This window comes from Ictidomys tridecemlineatus, chromosome 14 (assembly GCF_052094955.1).
Source record: "Ictidomys tridecemlineatus isolate mIctTri1 chromosome 14, mIctTri1.hap1, whole genome shotgun sequence".
NCBI classification, from domain to species: domain Eukaryota; kingdom Metazoa; phylum Chordata; class Mammalia; order Rodentia; family Sciuridae; genus Ictidomys; species Ictidomys tridecemlineatus.
In genome coordinates this window covers 42,884,133-42,896,357 of record NC_135490.1, presented here as the reverse complement: position 1 = coordinate 42,896,357, position 12,225 = coordinate 42,884,133, and positions in this window count along the sequence as shown.

Below are 12,225 nucleotides of genomic sequence, written 5' to 3'. Positions count from 1 at the left end.
TCATATTTGGGTTGCTAAAGCATTGTAACTATTCTTTGAGCTCCTAACAGACATCATCATCACATCCTCATCATTAATGTCATCTGTTCTACAGTTTCCTCACATTGCCAACATGGTAGATAACTGCACTTGAAATGTTTTGTACCCCCTGAGAGTATTAATTCAATGTTTACTGTTTATCTTAATTTACTTTCCCAGTTTACCTATTTATTGAATCTTTAAATGCTCTCTGGGAGAAAATTGCCAAGATTTAGGTGTTAAGAGGCAGTCGATTAGTTTTAGGGTCCTTTGGAGAGCTGTCAGATTGAATGTTATTCCTCTCATGCCTTGAAAATTGCATTGCTATCAATACCCTCATTCTTAAATAGGCCAGTTAATTTAAGCAAAAGAGATTAGTTTAAGAATTGAATTATATATACTGGGGATTCTTGTTATATATTTTATTAAAAATTGAAAGACAATACAATACGTATATATATTATATATGCAACATATATGTTGTAGATTAAATTTATATATATATATATATATATATATATATATATAGTAGATGGACACAATACCTTTTTATTTATTTTCTGTAGTGCTGAGGATTGAACCCAGTGCCTCATATGTATGAGGCAAGCCCTCTGCCACTGAGCCACAATCCCAGCCCTGTATTTCAATTTTAAATACCGATTTTGTGTTGTCTGCTTGTGTTCTACCAATATGAAAAATTTAATTAAAACCCTTCTGCATATATTGTTCCCTTCTTTCAAAGGAAAATTCCAGTTTGAGAAATGAGTCAATACTGATGCTACTTATTTTATATCTTGTATCTTTAAGATTTGCAATTCAATGACATTTTCTATAATCACCAAGCCAAGCATTAACACGTATAATTCAGAACACTATTTATATGTAAAAAAAGGAGAAGTAACTACCTGTTGTGGGTTTTGCCAGAAAGAAGCTAACAGTACATCCAAGATACATCAATTTTAACAGCCTAAGTAGTTCCCAGTTAATGAATGAGTGGTGAATCTGATTTGTAGGAGCCCTGGTCATTCAGAAGCACAGACTTCTGCATCACAAGGCAAGCAGAACCAAGAATGTACTGAGAAGAATAGAGACAAAATAGACATCTCAGAATTTGTGTGTGTGATTTCAGAATTCTTAATCTCAATTACTTTTGCTTGGTTATCTATAATATTCTATTCAAAATGATACGCTGAATCCTACCATCTTCATTGTCTCCTTATCTTAATGAGTCCAATAAGGTTAAACTTAACAAAGTTGAAGTTTCTGTCAGTTAAATGAATAGCTCATGCCATTTATTTACTTTCTACTATGTAAGAGAATCTGTTGTAAGAATGTCCCATGTGGAGCTTTGAATTCAACACTTGGCCAAACTCATAAAGGATTAAAATAATGGCCTTCTGATGGTAACTCCTCTGCCTTTTACTAGGTCATGTTGCTAGGTCATGTTAGCTATACTTGAAGAAGTTATTAATATTTCTTCAAAAAGAATATTCAAGCCATCATCCTAGGTAATTCTAATTCAACAGATTTACAGGAGGACCTTAGGGATTAAAAACTAAACAGTACTGTCTTCAGAGTACTCATACATAACTGTGTGAACAAAAAGGGAAATGAAAATTAGATGTCATTTAATGTATTGAATCACAGCTAGCTGGGTGAAAGATGTGCGAATAGATGAATGGAAGCCTGATAAGTTTTTAGAAAAACTTTTAGAAAAAAAGTTACTAGGTATATGGATGTTTACTCAAAATCTTTCAAATTTTCTGAGTGATTAAAAAATCCCATAATAAAATTTGGAGGAAAGATTTTTAAAAATATAATTGACATTCCAGAGCTATTAGTATTACATCAAGAATAATGTAAGAGAGGATATAATTTAGCTACTTCCATTTTTGTGGATAAAAATATGCCACACTGATGTTCATAGGATAAAATAAAGTATGTATGTATGTATGTATGAAAGCAATTCCACATTATATTTAAAATGATATATTTGATCAACAAAAGCTCAACTCAAAGGGCAAAATTCATATACAAATTATATATGGCAAAATTCATATAGAAATTATATGTACATGCATATTCCTATTTTCTAAGTTGTTTTATATGCATAAAATAGCCTATAAGATTTTAATACATAAAATAAGCTTCATAAAAATCTGTGTGTGCATATTCCTAGAATTTAGGAACATGTGAGAAAAGCACTTTAATCAGAAGCTTAAAAACTAAAAAGCAAAAAAAGAGGAAATTAAACAAAACTTGAATTTCAAAAAGTAATAGAAAATATTATTCATAAAAATAAAAATAAAAACTGAATAATAAATATTATTCAATGGCATTGAACAGAGCAAAAATGGAATAAAATGAGGTACAATGATAGTAAAAGTAATTAAAGAGAAAGTGATCAAAATGAGGATCTTTTAGCCAAAAAAACCCACACATGTATAATTGTTGTATTATACAATTGAATATTGTATTGTATACACACATATATAATTGTTATATTGTACAATTGTATATATTGTATTATGTATACTATATTTAATCAAATAAAAAATAAATTTAATGTTTAAAGCTACAATTTAAGAGAACTTTATGCAATTTAAATATCAATTCTCAAAAACTCACCAAAAACTCAGACTTCTAAGAGCAATATAAAAAGCAAGGTAACAGTGAAACATTGTTATCTAAAAATTTAAAGAAATTCACTGTGGGGGTTGTGGTTGTTGCTTAGTAAAAGAGTGTTTTGCCTAGTATGTGTGAGGCACTAGGTTCAATCCTCAGCACCACATAAAACAAAGATATGTCCATCTACAACCAAAAAAAAATTTTAAAACAAGAAGAACACTGAATTGAGGATTTCATATCCATCTCAATTGATCTTAAAGTATATAAAAAGTCTGAAAGAAGCAAGAATCCAAGAAATTTTGCCCTCATGAGCCTTCTGAAAGTATCAAGGAAAAAATATGTTTCATCCAACCAAGAGACCAGTGGAGTCATAGTTGCAAGAACACTTTGAGGTAGCATTGTATAGCTTTAATCCTGAATCTAAGATGAAAAAGTGGAACACTTTGAAGAAGGTTTGCTATTAAAGGTACCCAAGAGAATTCTGGTAAGGCTAAAAAAAAGTGTCTTAATACAAGGAGAGAAAGGTGAAGAAAATAGAAAATAGCCCATTGTTTGCTATATGGGAATAAGGTAGGAAAATATCACTAAAATCTGGTAAGAGGATAAATAAAGAAAGAGTGGGCTAAGAGTATTAAAAGTGAAAATCTTCTAAACCAAAAAAATTAAAAAGTAAAAGATCAAAGAAAACACAGAGAACAGAAATTAAAAATACTTAATTATTAGTATTATACAATATAATAAATCTTTAAATTAGACTTTAAGAATATTAATGGGGTAACAAAGATTATAAGTTTAGCCCCCACACTTAAATCTATGCTGCATAAAAATATCAAAATAGAATTCATATAAAAAAGCATTAAATATTACAAGCTTCACTTTATATTGTCAAATACAATATTCACAATGCAGGTAATTATGAGTATCTATGCAATCATTCACATAGCAACCTCTGTATAAAGCAGAAACTACAGGAGAAATACAGGAACATACTAGTAAAAGGAGATTTTAATATAATCATCAAAACCAAATACATTGTATAAGTTATATATTATTACATAACAAAACCCATCAGAATTTAGTGACATTTCCTCATTCTTTTCATTGACTGGTTAATAAGTCTTTTACTTTCCACTATGCAGGAGGCAGCTTGGCTAGTACCAGAGGCTTTAAGAAAGCATCAGTTTGAGAACCTTAAATAGTACTCCTCCCACATTCTATTGGGCAAAGTAAATCACAATATTAGTCTATACTAAGGGGAGTATAGAAGTAGAAGGAACTTATTAGTGGATAAATCTTAAAAATACTATGACTTTTTTTCAGTTTATCACAAAACTGAACAAAAAATTATATAAATTACACAGCTAATTTTATGGAGAATCAAACTCTGCACATTTCTGGTGACTCAGAAGGCTGCCAGTGTCAAATGAGGCTTAGAGTAAGATAAACCTACAGCTGTAGCTAACCAGGGTGTGAGACCTAAAATCAAAAAAGAGCATTGGTTGTGCTACTGAATATATTAGAATCAGCACCTGACTACAGAACACCAAGTGACATTGTTATCAGAAGTGCCATCATGAGCTTGGTGTACTAGATCTCCCATAACAGAAGGTCAGGTAGCAATCCATTTCTTCCAGTCAGCAACATGTTTAAGCAACTCTAACAGGTATTAATAGACTATCCAGAATTCCATATCACCTAACATTCATGTGTCTAAAGCCTCTTCTGAAATCTATTAGCCACAGTCAATGAAAGCATCCTTATTATTTAATTATACTTTCAGAGGAAAAACAATAGTAATATTTCATTATCAGTTTTGATTATACTTCCAGATAAAAATAACAACAGAAACATTTAATTATCAGTTTTAATATCATGTGTAACTTGAATATATCAACACTTACTAAATGTGTTTTAACATCACATCTCATTATACAACTCATGAAATATAAAGTCAAATTGAATTCTAACTCTCATATAAATTATTAGTTGCAAAATATATAAAGTACAAATCCCTTGGAAGTAATATTTAGTCAATTATAAAATTTAAATTGAAAAAATAGGCAATTTTATTGTAATTCTTGGAAATAAATTTGTAATTTATGTCCAAAAAAATAAGAAAAGAAATAAAACATCCTTGTGACCAACTGATAAAAGAACTATAGGACTAGTTTGCAGATATGCTGTTGCTGATTACCATCATGCTTCAAGTTTGCTATTAACCCATATTGGCAATCACCCATAGTGTTTGCTGATTCACAGGGGTAAGTGAATGTCCTACTTCAAGAAAAGTAACGTGCTGACTTGGTGAAAGAAATTTGCAATTGGGAAAGGGGAGGATAAATATCATCTTTGCACATCTTTGCAGTCAGGGCCAGCAGGGACTTCACTAAATAATCTATTAATTCTATCCATTTTAAAGGAATAATATAGCTCCTACATTAGGGAAAAGTGAGAGCATGTTGTTTTGAGAGGATGCAGATCATCATTCAACTTTTAAGAAAATTACATTAACCAGTTGGGTGTAGTGGTACACACTTATAGTCCCAGGTAATTGAAAGGCCTAGCTAAGAGGATCACTTGAGCTTAGGAGTTTAAGGACAGCCTGGGCTAAATACTGAGAACTTCAAAAAAAAAAAACCTTTAAAGTAGCAAATCAACATCCTGAGTGGCTGTCCATCTATCATACATAATGTGCTCTAGATGCTAGCCATAATGGGAAGCCAGATATAAATAAGTCTCCTTGCTGCCATGCATAATGCAAAATGTATACTTCTTATGCTAAGATACATCAACTTCTCCAGTTCTCATCTGACTCTGGGGCCTTGTTTCACCCCAGTTTCTATGTGGTTCCAGTAGAGTTCAGACAGGAATAAACTTAAGGTTTTTCCTCAAGACTTCCATGTACTTCTTACCTATGATCCCAGGACTTCTGGGACACAATCTACTCAGGAATTGCAGAACATATCTGCCACTCATGCATGTAGAAGTCAATGAATGTAAGGGATTTCACTCAGTTGCCTGATGCACTTTTCTCTATTCCCCCCTTTCATGGACAGTCCTGAAATAGACTGAGAACAGCTCCATGTGCTTAAGCAATCAGTTGCATTGGACAGACTTACTAACAAGTCACCTTGTGTTTGTCCTTATCCTGCACTGCATTACCCTTCAATTCCTTCTCTAGGATTGTGATCCCTGATACCATAAGCAAATAAGCTTTTATATCAAGCTCTGTTTTCCAGGAGTTTTAGCAAAGAAGATAGGAGTGAATTCAAGTTTCACAAAGACCAAAATTTTAAAACAAAATAGTTTTCATATACAGGCAATGAAAAATAGTTACCAGGATCATTATCTTGCCTCTCCAAACTAAATATCACACTCGTTCTTCAAAGGCCATTGTTTCTAAAACTTGGGTATACCAGTATTCATCATCCACATCGACTTGGAACTTGCTAGAAATGAAACTTCTCCGGTCTCACTCCATATCTATAAAACCAGGGACACAGTGTGAGAGAAAGCAGTGTTTGACCACATCAACAGGTAATTCCAACATATGCTAAAGTTTAGGAAACATTGATATATTAAGGAGAAGCAATGGAGATTAAGCTTATAAGTAGAAGTTGTAGGAACCGACCCAAAATTCAGCTCTTTCAATACTGCACATCTGCATTCTGTTCTCTACTGTAATTAAGAGAAGCCAAATTCTATGATCAGAAACTGTCATCCTAGAAGCTAACAGTGGTAATTTTCCAAAGACAAAGGAGGAGTATTTCATCATGATTAAGGCTCCCTTTTATACTAGTTTCCATGAGTGTTTTTTAAATGAATGATGTTGAATTTAGTCAAATGCTTTTCCTTATCTGTTAAAATCGTTCTATGTTTCTCGTTTAATCTACTAATGTGGTGAATCACAATCAATTTTGTACTTTAAAACATACAAATTTTGCTTTCCTGAAATGAATCCAAATTGGTTATAATGATTCCTATTTCACCAGGTTATGTTGTTTTGTTGAGGATTTTTTTTGCCTCTATATTCACACACATAACTTATAGTTTATTTCTTGTGCTATTCTTTTTAGTTTTGCTATCATGCTATTTATTTCCTACTCTCTATCCAAGTTTGTGCATATTGAAGTTATTTCTTCATTTAATTTCGTGTAGCTCACCAGTGAAACTCTCTGGATCTAGATCATGTCTGAAGGGCTATAGAAAAAGGGCAGGAAATTCATCCTTCCAAGATCATTCCAGGAAACTTTCTTTGCCTTACCATGTGGTTGGGTAAGAGAAAGTGTGGCATTGATAGAACAAATGTGATTTTCAGGGTAATGTATTCCTTCCAGCTAGCAAAACAGATAATGATGCATTGAGAAACCTGGCCACTTTAAAAGTGAAAACCTAGTACAAAGTGTTTATTTAGTTTAGAAACCCTTTACATTTCACTGGATCAGAATTTCTTGCCATACAAATGTATGATATACCTGTTTCTGTTGGAGTAACATTGGTCATGGCTGAAAAAGAATCCATTACATATTTGCTTTTTTTTTTTTTAATTCAGCTACAATGTGGCATTTGTGAAGCTCTTCTATCTGGAAAACAACCTGTTTCTTTTTACTTGTGAAAATAATCAAAAACAGATCATGAAACTCATGACTGCAGAAGTTTTTATATTGATCTTCAAGGAACAAAAGAGTCATACTATGGGAGAACCACTATCAAGGAGTAGTCAAAGCATTTCTTATTCTCTTGCGAAGTATTATAGGAGGTCTATAGTTCATTCATTTTTCTATTCACTAAAAACTTCTAAAAGGAACTTAAATCAAATGCCATCATTTGAAAATTATGTTATTGGCACATATAGAATTCCCTTTGGCTTAAAATGACTTGAAAGTGATATCGATAGGATATTTCTTCAAACCTCAAATAAATTAAAATAAATAAATAAATAAATAAATAAATAAATAAATAAATAAATAAATAAAACTTATGGATATTTTGTGTAGTGGGGAAAGTAACAGATCTAGAAAACTGATCAGAGTAGCATTATTCTCATACTCCTTCCAAAGTGTATCACAATGACAAAACTGTATGTGTGCCTGCACAAAAAAGAAATTGAAGACTCTAAATATTTTCATTCTTAGAAACCCATTCTTATGTAATCTATAACCCTCACATCAAAATGACAATCAAAAACTATTCTTTATAAATTGATGCTCTTAGAACATGCAGTAGTTTTTTTTTATATCTGGTACCCATACACATGAAATCCTTCTGCCTGCTTAGAAGTAGTAAGAGTCTCTGAAGTATTTTGGAAATGAGGCAGATTTCTGGACACAAATTCCCAAATTTACATCCAAAGAACACCAATGTCCCATAGTAATAATGAACTATAGTCTGTCTTAGCATCTCATACTGCTTTAGAAGATGTGGCAATCCCTGGTGCTGAAATGCTATCTTAAATGAGAGGAAGCTACATCTTTATTTGCCCCCTGAGCATTTTTTATAGAAGGTTATGGTTTCAGCTGCATATGGTAGCACACATCTATAATCCCAGCAGCTCAGGAGGCTGAGGCAGAAGGATCATGAGTTCAAGGAGTCTCAGCAATTTAGTGAGGCCCTGTCTCTAAATCAAAAATATAAAAAAGCCTAGGGGATATGCAAACTTAGACTTCATTATAAATTTTATACTACTATTGTGACTAACCAGAAGAAATCAATGAGCTCTATTAGATGTCAAATGTTACTAGGTAATAATTCAGGCAAAAAAAGTGAGGCCCTATTAAATTGAATCCAAATCTGTAACTTTATTATGAACTGCTTCCCATTTAAATTATTCCCAGACACTTCTAAAACATCTGCAAATTCCATTCTCTAATAAGATGACCTTAATTAAGTGAAGACAGATTTTCTTCCCCCAAGCACGTTTCTTTCTCAGTTGTCTTTGGTGTCTCAAAAATATTATTAGAAGATACACATTTAAGATGAAGAAAGGCCATTTCTCTGACAATTTCAAGTAAAAAAATTTTAGACAAAATTTAAAAACAACAACCAGGGGACTCTGAAAAAGTAAACAAAACTATTAGAGACGTTGGCTTAGGAAATATTTCTCAGGGCACTAGAAGTATAAACTGAAACAAAAAATATACATAATTTTAACTATGAAATTTAAAAACATGTAATCTTTTAAATATTTAACAAAAATGCAAGCTAAACTGGCAAGAAATATTTATGATGCACATATCTTATATAATAGGCTTCCATCCATATTATACTAAGAAATCTTACTATTTACAAGGAAAACCCCTCAGAAAACACACAAAAGATTTGAATACATTTTCACAAAGAATATGCATAGATAGCAAATAAGCCCATTAAAAAATACACAATATTGTGAGTACCAAAACTCACACTCCCTAGAATAATAAACTAATCACTGACATGCATGAATAAAGATATGCAAAAACTGGAACACTCATATCACTAAAAAAATATAAAAATTTTCACACTTAGAAAATTGTTTGGCGTTTTTGTAAAAATTAAACCATAGATTTAGCATACAACTAAGACATACATCTGTAAGTTACTCAAAAGGAAATAAAAACATGTCTACACCAAGACTTGCACATGAATGTTCAGAGCAATTTGATTCATGATAACCAAAAATAACCCAAATGTTCATTAATAGGCAATTGGATTAAAAAGTATATATGAAATGATACAGTAAAAGCCAGTGAATTACTCATACAAACAAGCACTTGTATAAAGAAGGAGATTCATCCAAGTAAGTAGTACAGTATTTGCTCTTGACTGGCATCTATGTATCACATCAAATTGTAGATCATGTGGACTAATGTGGCATAATGCAGATTGACAGTTGCTGAAGCAAAAGAATAGTAGATACAAGGAGATTTTGGGAGTGATTGAAATATCTTGTGATCATGGCTTTAATAGGTACACAACTCTCAGAAAAAAATAAATCACTAAATTGTATACTCCAAATCACTAAATTGTATACTACAATGTTCATCAAAATTGCCATAAATATAACTCTAGGAAAGTAAGTATATTTATGATTTGGATCTAGAAATTTTCCTCCCCCCACCCCTGAAGCTCATGATTTAGAAACATGGTCCCCAATAGAGCAAGGTTCAGAGGCGAGGCTTTGACAAATATGAGAGCTATACCCTCATCAGTGGACTAACGCACTTGATGGATTCCTTATTCAAATGGACTACTGGATGGTAACTATAGGCAGGTGAAGCTTGGTAGGAGGAAGTAGGTTATTGGGAGCATGCCCTTGGGGTTTATACCCCACCCTCTCTGCCAAGAGCTGAGCAGCTCTCTTCCACTACCTGCTAACACCTTGATGTTCTGTCTTGACAATGCAATCCAGTTGGCTGACCATTGAATGAACAAACCTCTGAGACCATGAGCTCAAAATAAACTTTTCTTCATCTAAGTTATTTGTCATTTATTTTGTTTACTTTTCATAAAATAGTATTTTCAGGGTGACTATTTGCATATTAAACAATTACTTAATAAGAGAAAGATGACATAATGAATGTATATGTAACTTAAATCTAATGACTTGATCATACTATTAAACAACATGATTAATTTACTGTAAAAGAAAAATTTTAAGATTCACATTACCTTGAGGAGTAAATTTCTTAAGCATACCTAGAGCTATTTATATTATATAGTTTCAGTTTTTAATAAGCTACTGTATTAATTAAGCAGTGAATAAGTCTGCATTTTGTTATTCCAATGACTCAAGCTGATCTCCTTTTTAGAATACTTTTAGGTAAAACTGTGACTATAAAATGGTTTCTTGCATGGTCAACATCATCTTCCTCCTGGGTACCTTTGAATTCCATTTGCTTCCTTAACTGTCAATCATTTATCACTTTATGCTCTTTGGACATGCCAGAGCAGACACCTGGGGAAGAGCAAGCTGGGTTTTCTTCTGCATCATTTCAGTGGGAAAAGTGTCAGCAAAGTCTGATTGCTGAATTTTTATACAGGCTGCCCTGTAAGTTACAGAAACACAATGTTTAAACAAATTCCATGAGTATCTGTGTGAGTATTGACAGTTGGTGAAATTTGTAAAAAACTCAAATGGGATTTGTAATATAAATAAGCAAGACTCCATCACACATTATTATGTCAATAGAAAATGACTTACATGACTAGGATGCTGTTTACTAGCTTTGTGAGAACAGTTGTTCTGTACTTGGGGCATGTCCTTGATTCTGTTTATAAAAATAAGTACTATTAAGAATAGAAATGGGTTGTCACTGAAAAAATTAATGTCAAGCCAAGATATTGAAGAGACTTGATTATTTTTACCCTTGGACACATTATAAATTTTCAAAGACAAGAGTTTGAAGCTTTCCATTATTATTCTTATAAAATAGCACACAGATTCTATAGCCTCACATAAGTTATCCCAGTAGAATACTGTAAAGGCTTAGGCATTTCCAGTGAAGCTTGTAGAACTTGCCTGATTGATGCAGGTGGGGGGAATTGGGAAATAGTGAACAGCCAAGAAAAAAAAGATGGTTTTTCAAATTCTCTTTACTTTTTATAAAATTATTTTCCCATTCTTGTGAATACTATTTTTTACTTACATAGAATTCTAAGTTGCCAGTTATGGTCCTCAACCACTTTATAAAATCATTCTTCTATTCAATGGCTTCCGTTGTTACTTTTCAGAAGGAATCTATGATTCTCATAGTTTGAATTTGAAAGAAAATGTACTAGTTGTCTCTGGCTACTTTGAAGATTTTTGTCTTTGGTTTTGAATTTTAGTAGCTTTATTATGCTATATCTACATGTGCCTTTGTTTTTTGGATTGGCCTTCAAAATCCTCGAATCTGTGGCTTGGTATATTGGAAACTTATCTGTTATTAACTTCTCAACTATCCATCCTTTCTTCCCTTTGTTATTTTTTTTTTCAGATTTCAATTAAATCCCACTTGGGTCCTTTCAGTGTCCTGACATGTTCTTTGCAGAATAGTCTTTTTGTCTGTGATGCTTTCTCTGTATTTTGCTTTGGCCTAACTTCTTCTTCACTAGTCTTCTCTTTAGCTGTTATTAAATTAATATATTAGATTCTTAATTTTTGTTGAAATTTGATTTTTTTTCTAGGTCAAGTTCTCTTCTAAACTTTCATTCCTATTTAATGTAAAACATGAAAGTAAAGAGAATTTGAAAAAGAAACAGCCCCAACATAAAATACTAACAGGAGTTCTTAGAAGAAAAAAAAGGGGGGGAGGAAAAGGTGAGGTGGAGTGGGCAGAGGAAAAAAAAGAAAAAAAAAATCAAAGGAAAAGACAAATGTGGGAAAATATGAAGAGATGACAAACACATTATATCTGAATAAAAATGGGAGTTCATAACTCACTTGAAACTATTGTTCGAAGTATGATATGTCAAGAGCTTTGTAATGTTGTGAACAACCAATTAAAAAAAAAAAACCAAGAAAATAATTGGAATTATGGTGTTTTAAAGCATAGAAATGAGAGTAAACACTAAAAATTGAGATTATATTGCAGTCTCCATAGTATCAATATAAAAATTAAT